At 43.9% G+C, this 9,743-nt stretch overlaps 1 long non-coding RNA gene across 22 annotated transcripts; it reads right to left on the reverse strand.

Annotated features, from left to right (window-relative positions):
- Positions 1–2,039: 2,039 nt before the first annotated feature.
- LOC123044805 (uncharacterized) lies at positions 2,040–9,531 on the reverse strand. Of its 22 annotated transcripts, XR_006420498.1 has the most exons (11): positions 8,336–9,531; positions 8,132–8,244; positions 7,838–7,956; positions 5,531–7,743; positions 5,390–5,430; positions 4,937–5,298; positions 4,168–4,391; positions 3,883–3,980; positions 2,863–2,954; positions 2,460–2,751; positions 2,040–2,351 (listed from the first exon to the last, which is right to left on the reverse strand). It is a non-coding gene; the product is annotated as an uncharacterized lncRNA (long non-coding RNA). The 22 variants fall into 22 exon arrangements; XR_006420482.1 differs by having other exon boundaries at positions 2,460–4,391; positions 5,531–6,882; positions 6,958–7,025; positions 7,671–7,743; XR_006420499.1 differs by lacking the exons at positions 2,863–2,954; positions 4,168–4,391 and having other exon boundaries at positions 4,937–5,018; positions 5,225–5,298.
- Positions 9,532–9,743: the final 212 nt, after the last annotated feature.

Here is a 9,743-nt window from a genome sequence, read left to right on the forward strand (position 1 = left end):
AGGTTCCAGGTCGGCAGCCTGGGCTAGCAGGGTGGATGTCGTTTGAGTTTCTATTTGTGTTTCATCCGTAGTCGGATGATGCTCTTATGCATTGTGATGTTGTATTCATGTGTCATTGTATGCCTTATGTATGTATCCCCATCTATTATGTAATGTTGATGTAATGATATCCACCTTGCAAAAGCATTTCAATATGCGGGTCTATCCTTGGTGGGACCTTCGAGTTCCTTTTGGATAGGGTCGCATATTGGGCGTGACAATGTTTTAGTAATCTTTTATATCTATCTCTAATAGATCTCATCCTTCCAAGTGACCGTGAAGGGACCACTTTATCGCGTTGGGTGCAAGTGTTTGATTGTTTGTGCAGGTGCATAGATTGGAGACTTGGTTGTACCTCCTACTGTATTGATACCTTGGTTCACAAACTGAAGGAAATACTTATCTCTACTTTGCTGCATCACCCTTTCCACTTCAAGGGAAAAACCAACGCAACTCAAGAAGTAGCAGGAAGAATTTATGGCGCCATTGCCATGGAGGTTTTACATCAAGCCTACCAAGTACCCACCATAAACTCTCATCTCTTGCATTATATTATTCTCCATTTTCCTCTCTTTTTCTCTCCCCCACTTCTAACACGATTTTCAGAAAAACACAAAAATATTCTCCTTTTATTCGCCCTGCTTCCGTTCGTCTTTTCGTTTGCTTTTTGGTTGTTCGTGTGCTAGATTGCTTGCTTTGTCACGATGACTCAAAAGAATACCAAGTTGTGTGACTTTCCCAATGCTAATAATAATTGTTTTATTAGTACTCTGATTGGTCCCGCCACTAGTGCGGAATCTTATGAAATTAATGCCGCTTTGCTGAATCTTGTTATGAAAGATCAATTTTATGGCCTTCCTAGTGAAGATGCCGCATCCCATCTAAATACTTTCGTTGAGTTGTGTGATATGCACAAGAAAAAAAATATGTGGATAATGATATTGTTAAATTGAAGCTATTTCCGTTCTCTCTACGAGAATATGCTAAAACTTGGTTTTCATCTTTGCCTAAAAATAGTATTGATTCATGGAATAAGTGTAAAGATGTTTTTATTTCCAAGTATTTTTCCTCCCGCTAAGATCATCTCCCTTAGGAATGACATAATGAATTTTAAGCAACTTGATCATGAACATGTTGCACAATCTTGAGAGAGGATGAAATTGATGATAAGAAATTGCCCTACTCATGGTTTAGGTTTATGGATGATTATAGAAAAAAAGTATACAGGGTTGAATTTTGCATCTAGAAATCTTTTGGATTCCGCCACGGGTGGTACGTTCATGGAAATCACATTAGGAGAAGCTACTAAACTCCTAGATAATATTATGGCTAATTACTCTCAATGACATACCAAAAGATCTTCCACTAGTAAAAAAGTGCATGCGATTGAAGAAATTAATACTTTGAGTGGAAAGATGGATGAATTAATGAAATTATTTGTTAGTAAGAGTGCTCCTATTGATCCAAATGATATGCCTTATTGATCCAAATGATATGCCTTTGTCTTCTTCGAGTGAGAAACTACTAAGCGTGCACATGCAACACACATAAGTATAGAAATTCTTCGACATCTTGATTATCTGAATCAAAATTTTGTTCACAATAACATGTTATGTTTAATAAGACTTGGTCTAAACTGAAACTTTATAACAATCTTAAGTCCAAACGGCCTCCTCACTAGCGATGTGTCCGCATGGTTTGGATTTTTTGACATGTTTGTCTCTTTCCTACCTCCGCGTCACGCTAAGTCCTCTTTTTGGGCGATCACCGTGTGATTTTGTCTACCTCAATATAATCACAGACCATGAAGGCAAGGCCGAATTGCTGGTGGGTTGTGTCATCTTAACAACACCCAGCCAACCAACCAGGCTTGATCCTCTGCTTGGAGGGCATACCAAATCATCTCCTTTTTTACTAACAAGGATACAATGTTCAAGACAATGCTATCATAATCAACATGAGCAAAAAATAAGGACATGCTATCGTTCTACGCGAGGCAATGAGCAACTTCAGCAGCCAGTGTCGTATCATCTACCATGACGATTTGGAACTTTGTTGTTCCAAGATATCCTTCAATATTTCACAAAACTTCAGGAAATTACAAGTGAATTTGACATATATAGAAAGCACTAGTCAATTTTTCGGTACTTCAATAGCATGAAAATGAAAAAAAGCAAAAAGGATCAAGAATGCAATATGTCTATTTTTCGGTAGTATTCAGTGCTATCCAAGACCCTGAATCTCCTCTAGATTCCTCGAATTTTCCTGCTAAAATCAATGTAGTAGGAAATATATGATCACTGTAAGCCTTGCTGCAAAAATCAGACAGATTTGTTCAAAACATGAACAAACACGACCATTCAGGAAAACATGTGCCATTTGATACATACAGGCTACACATGATAAGAGAAGAGACCCACCAGTTTAAATAACTGCAACCAGGGTACGTTTTTAGTATCTCCAGCATTGACTTTGTGCTTAACATAATTTGGTGCACAAATATATATATCAGATGATTCTGGTCTCTCGTATACCAGTAGCAAAGCAGCGGACATTTGTTAGTCAATAATTAGAACATGTGAGTAGTTCTTCTTGGTATATACCCAATCCATCTCTCACTGAACAGTCTTAGAACCACTATATTAGAGTTGCCAACATAAATTGTAAAGGTTGCAAGAGGGATGCAGCAACTTGTCCGCTGTTCAATACTCACTGCATATAAAAAAATCTTGCTTGTTAGCATAGACCTTGACATTGTCACCCCACAACAGAAAACATTAAGGCTACAAAACAAAAGAGAATATTTGAATAAAAGAAAGTTACCGTATGGTAGATCTCAACCCATCTTACATAGCATCGTGTTAACCCCCAATATTTCATGATCCAAAGGGGGGAATTAAGGTGGGATTTTGTCTCTGATGAACCAGATTTTTCGACATTGTCAAGATCAAGATCCCATCGCATGGTTTCATAACAATCAACATGTACATGGATCATTGATTAAATTCTAGCACTACTATGAAGCCCCGGGACAGCAAGAGTTGTACTTTCTACCTAAGCGGGCGCCTAGTTTTTTAATACATGGATGTAATTCGCCCCATGTGGCTCAAAATAAATATGATGCTCTGGCTTCCTGAAACTATACCCAACGCCCCCCATTTACTTGTGACAATTCAAGCCTAAACTTATCTAAAAAGAAAAGGTATTCCCAGATCTGTAATAAATTTATTTGTGACACATGCTATGAAATAAATTGATGAGAACAACATTAAATTTCCTCTTACTACAAATCAACACTAACAAATCTACAACAGCATCGATGCAGCATATAAGAGATCCAAATCTTGGTGATAGGTTCATGCATAAAGCAAGCGAATATGAAAAAGATAGCAGAACCTTATTAAGTGATCCTAATTCCATGCAAAGTTGCCTAGGAAAAATAGCAGTGAAGGATCAAGGTGGACAACAAATAACAATAGTATAATACTCAATAATAAAAAAAAATGAAATCCTAGTGGGTACAAATATGTTGAGTAATGAAGAAAATTAAGATCTAACCATATACGTGCAATGCACGTTTCTGAAATTCAAAATATATATGAATATATGTAAATAAAAGGTTTGCTAAGGTCATAATTTGCCATACTTCACAAACATTTTATCAAGTGAAAAATTAGTGACCATCCCCCTTGTGCCGCAATTTTTAAATTTTTTGGACCTTCCTATCTCCACTTACGTCATGGATAACATACAACAAAATTTTATTGAAATTCAATAGACTTCTGTCAGATGACATGAGTGAAGATCAGTGCAGGTTTATGGCATTGAGCAAATTGTACTAACCATTTGAAATGACGATTCTTCATTTGGACCAAGTAGATCTCAAGCTGCAAGCGCAACAACATCGACATGGCCTTGGAGCCCACCATCTGTCCATGTTCCTTCATGTGGAGAATTAATCAGTGCCCCAAGTCAGAAGTACTGCATAGTGCATACATTATTCATCTAGCCCTTACTAAAAATTCAAAAAATATGCAGAATATCCATTTTATTAACCTAGCTATCTGCAGTCCAAGACAAAGCGTGACCATAATCCACACTACAACACATGAATTTTTATATAGCTACCTTATGGGGCGTATATGCCTGATCCTCGTATCTTCTTGTTTGGCAAAGAGTTCACCATTTGCACATAGTATAGAATCGAGAAGATTGAACATGCTCTCGAACAACTGGGCAGTGGTGTGGAGCTCCATAAGCGACGGCGGTGATGCCGTCTATAGTTGTTCTTACGGCATGCGCTTCCCGATAGAGAAGCTTCAGGAACTAATTTGCTTATCCTCGTTCAAGATCTGTAATGAACATATTTTTACACGAAATCTCGTCGCCAAACCACACCGCAGCTGCACCGCCGCCATCGGGAGGCCCCCGCGCCCCCCATGAGCGTGCGGGGAAGGGACGGCCCGCCGCCGCCAGCGTCGCGCGGGCCAGGCCCAATGGAACCAGCCGACGGCGGCTGGGAGGAAGGTGGACGGGGAGGGGGCCGAAGGAGAGGAGGCAGGGGCCCGCCCGTCGCCCGCGGGGGGGGGGGGGGGGGGGGGGGCGAGCGAGCGGACGGGAGCATGGGGGAGGGGGAGGGGGAGATGGAGAGGGAGGCGGGGCGCGCGGGCCGGTGGCGGCGGCTGGGGGAGTCTTTACACAAATTAATTACCAACATAGTGAACAAAATAGACAATCAAATTCTAAATGTCGCCTCACATGCTAATAATTCTACACACATAGAGTGAAGCGTGTATGGAATTAAACAAGCTAGCGTATAGATATGCTAATAGCATCAATTTTGGGTTAAACCACATAGTACCACACTGCCATATACAAAATTTGGAGAGGAAGGTACCTTCTGTACACTGCCTGTACATGAGAATCTTGTGGCGGACTGTACGCTACCTGGACGGGAGAATCTTGTGGCAGAGGAGTTCCTGACGACCGCATGGAGGTCAGAGTGCTGAGAGCCAGACGGTGGCATGCAGTGGGTGGGAAAAAAACTCCAGCAAGATATTCAGTGTGTCTTCCTCACAAACAGTCCCAAGGTACCTCTTCTCTCCCGATAGAAAATAGATCGAGCAACTACTTGATAGAACTTAAATAAAGAATCTGATTTGTAATCGATATTTACTCTACTCACTGTAATATTGTGGTGTGAAAGATTCTTGAGGACCTTCACTTTTCTTCCCGAAGTTCTCTTATATGCACCCAATCCTAGAGACAAGAGCAACAAATTGCCTCAGATGAAGAAAAAAATCTCAACAGCTAAATTGGTAACCAAGTTGGTTCAGGAAGTGCTACTCACTTGGGCTTTCTCCTGTGTGGCATTGGTGCTCCTGATCAAAGCTGCAACCAAAAATCAAACAAAGGAGCGAGTTAGTGTAATGAATGAATCGAAGTCTCTAGACAGTGCAAACCAGATAAATAAATCGCAACAGCCCAGCACCTGCTTTAATGCGAGGAGCTCACTAGTGTCCAGATTCATCCCGAGGTAGACCTGGCCAAAGGCACTGGAGGCCATCATCTGGCCCTTCTGCCATTGGATCTACAGGATCTCTCCTGCTCGTCCGTTTGATCGTTCCCGTCGGCAGGTACGGGCGTCGGCGGCTGCATGCCCCTTGGAGATGAGACCGAGCAGCCCCATACCCCATGACTTGCAGAGTTAGGAGCTGATCCGGACGCCGATCCCGGTGGAATGCTGGTGCGGAGTTGATGAATCGACGCACGGAGTCGAGTAGATCGTCGTGAAGCCCGGCGCCGGTGGCGGCGCCAACGGGCTCCCGTCGCATGGGTCGTTGTCTAGGCTTGGGAGCGGCATGGAGGTAAGAGAGGTGAGAGCCTGCCGGGCGTGCCCATGCCTTTCCTACTCCCCCTTCCTTCTGTTCTTCTCTATCTCCTCCTCACCTTCGAATCTCTCTCTCTCTCGAACAGCGGCAGGCCATGGAGGAGGTCAGCCGCCGCCGTCCCTCCCACTCGCCGGAGCCTCCCGTCGTCGACCCATTGCAGCTGCCATCAGCCAGAATCAAGGCAGCCCCGCCAGAGCCACGCCTTGGCCACACCACCGTTCTCTGCATCGAGCTACCGCCGCCACCCCGCGTTGACCGCATGGCTCATTTGCAGTTAGGCATCTGTTTGTGATCCGGTTGTTTTTTCCTTGGACTAGTAAACGTGCATGTGCAATGCACGTCTTCATCTAGATATAAAATTATACTCTCTTCGTTTTTAAATGTAAAAGTATTTTTAGATATTTCAATTTGGATTATATACAAAGTAAAATGAGTGAATCTATACTTTAATATATACACTCGTATGTAGTCCTTACTGAAATCTCTAAAAAGATTATATTTAGAATGGAGGAAGTATTTTTTTAAATATGTAATAATACTGATTCTTCATCAAAACATAATTGTAACAACCTCTATTTCAACCGGCGGCCGATCTACAATTACCAATGAGTTTTATTTTCTACATGGACCCTCAACACTCGTTTTGTTTCTTGCCATCTGCGCTGCTACCGACAGCTACCGCCTCCGATGTTTCTGGCTGCTAGCTCCTCCACTTATCCTGAACCTTGCTGCTCCAGGTAGCTATGCCGCCGCCTCTCGTGCCCATCCCAGTAACCCCATCCGCTGTTGTAGGCTACCGCCTACATTGTTGCTCCCGTCCCTGCTTCCGGTGCTACTGCCGGCTGCCGGCTTCCCAGGTAGCCGTAATGTTGGCAATGTCGGCACTTGTGGCAGTTGACACGCAACGTGATATAGATATAGGTTTTGTTCCCTTCGTCGTCGGCGCCTGAACCTGAAGCTTGAAGCAACAGTGTGTTGGATAGAGAACCTAAACTTTGCTGAATCTATAGCATGAATGTGATGCAACCTTGACAGTAGCTGCATTGCTTGCTTGATGTTCTAATTAGCTGATGCATTGCTTGTTGTTCCAATTGGCTGTAGCAATGATGACATACATGAGTAGATAATCAGGTGTATGTTAGCTGCAATGGTTTCAAGTTGGCCAAGTTTAATGACATTTGCAGCACTGGTAGCTCTGTTTGCACACGAATACATGCAAAATGTACAAGCAAGCAACAGTTGACAATATTTACTTAAATACCAGAGCTTGATGAACAGAGACACCACACTGCAGGATCACCACTATCTTAGCAAGAACTTACACATACTTTATTGAAACACACATGCCACTTGAAGATAAAAATGTTAAATATTCCGGTGAAGCCAAACTAAAGAAAATTAAAATGATATCTTCATTATGTAAACTCTTAGCATGACTATAATGCTGAAGTGATTGAATATTACCCATTCTATCAAAGAGACCTACCAATTTATCTACACCCTCCGTTCCTAAATACAAGTCTTTCTAAAGATTTCAATACAAACTATATACGGATGTATATGGACATATTTTAGAGTGTAGATTCACTCATTTTGCTCCGTATGTAGTCTCTTATTTAAATCTCTAAAAAGACTTATATTTAGGAATGGAGGGAGTATTCATGAAGTAATTATTCACTGATGGCCGGTATCCTTTTGGAACGGGGATGGCATAGGCAAGAATTGGTGATATATAATTACCAGAATTTCTAGTGTTCGTTAGGTCCTGAAATGGTGTCCGGATCCCATTACGTTGAGAGGATGCCATATTCAACTGTGAATCAACATTGGACAGGAAACATCAACTTTCAAAGACATTAATAAGCAATGGTAAGATTCTCTTAAATCCATTGGCCTGAATATTTTACCTGAATTTTGTGGGGGAATATGAATGCTCTGCACACTTCTTGAATCTTTTGCTCGTAAAATATCCACATCACTTGCTCCTCTTTGCAGGATAGAGGCTTCAGATTCGAGCTCCCAACAACTGAATCCAAAACAGTCTCTTAACACTATTACACATCTAAATGCAAGTAGTCTAACAAACTCCTCGAAAACTTACAATGACCATTGGCCAACAAGGAAAATAAGCAACAACTATGAAAGAACAAAATTCTGAACTGAAATTAGCAGATAGACATTCGATGCTCATGGCTACTCACAAAAACATATAGGCGGCAAAAACCATCCAATGGTGTGTACCATGATCAGGCACATGTTCTGGGTTCGGTATCGAGCCATCAACAGGGTCCAAATTCAATCTCCTCGTCCCATACTTCAGAAAGAAAATGAAGGAAACAAACAATGAGCAGCCACAATGTAAGCTAAGCAAGTGAAGGAAGGGAATGGCATCGGGAGAACCCAACCTAAGAGAGAGTCTTTGCTGAACGCCTGTTCACCGCCATCCACTTAGGCACCTGCAAAGCAAAATCATCGGCATCAGTAGGATGTCCAGAGCATGCTATAGTATAGTCGTCCCAAACTTTTCTATGATTTTGAAAACAAAAACTATGATTTCGAAACGGAAGCATCGACTTTTGACTCATCGATTAATCCTGAGATATAGAAACTAAGAAATAGCAAAGGGCAATGCTTTGGTCAAGAGAATTAGGCAAGACTAATCACCGTCCTGCACCAAAGTAGCAGTCGTGTGTGGTGTTCAGTATAAGTGTATATGGGGAGTTTGATTTCCATCAAGTAGCAGGCCAATAAAATGCCAAGATAATTAGCAGAATTCAAGAGGAGATGGAGAACTTGGTGGCTGCCTCGCCGGATGCCTTCTCCGCAGCTTGACACCGTGCCGCTGACGCCAGTGTGTGCACGCGCTCCTCGCCTCATCGCCTTACGGTTCCATTCAATGCGTGATGCATCGTCTTACTGCAACGACATGTGGCCGCTGAAAGCCTGAAACTAATCACATACACGCGTGCATACAAACCAGATCAAAGATCAGGTGTTACCGGCAAGCTCCTGCGACCTGTTCGATCAAGATTGGCGGCTCAAGACTACTGATGCACATGAAGCTTATAGACAGACATTGGGTACAGAGCAGCACGACCACGGAGGCCTATGTGGGAGGCGCAAGAAGGTGATGCGCCCCGGTGGTACTGCCGTCCAGATCAAGTGCGTCAGGGCGTGTACGGCCTCGGAGCGGAGGAGACAAAGCTGGGGCTATGCAGATGGATGAGGGTATGGACGCGGCCGACGGCGGTCTTGCGGTGTCCCACCGGCGGCGGCGTGGGAGCGCGCCTCGCTGCGTCGCCCGGCCGTGCAGCTAGGAGATGAGGCGGCGGTGGCTTGGTGGTTGGGAGGCACATGGGTGAGGCGGAGAAGAGGCAGGGGGAGGTTACGACATCGGCTACGGCTGCGGCTGCGGGAGGCGGCTCCGCGCGCCGCAGGGCGGATCCTGTGGCTAATGGCGGCGCAAGGCTGCGGGAGGAACGGCGGGGCGGCAAACGGCGAAGGAGGAGGGGGGAGAGACGTGCGAGGAGGAGGGAGCGAGAGAGGTCGTGCGGGGAGGAGGGGAGAGGTTGTGCGGGGAGGAGGGGAGAGGTCGTGCGGTCGTGTGCGGGCAGCGAGTTTTGTTTCTTTCTGAACGGCTGGGTAGATTAGGGATGGGTTTGGCTTAATGCGTGGTTTACCGTGTTAAACACAGAAGAATTAAGGGCCATTGGATTTTGATGATGGATGGGTGGGATTGTTTGGATCTGCCCCTCTTTTTCTTTTATAGTGGTAGTAGATTAGGATAGGAAGCAGTGAGGAGGGATGTATTGG

Source organism: Triticum aestivum, chromosome 2B, assembly GCF_018294505.1.
Source record: "Triticum aestivum cultivar Chinese Spring chromosome 2B, IWGSC CS RefSeq v2.1, whole genome shotgun sequence".
Classification (NCBI taxonomy): Eukaryota; Viridiplantae; Streptophyta; class Magnoliopsida; order Poales; family Poaceae; genus Triticum; species Triticum aestivum.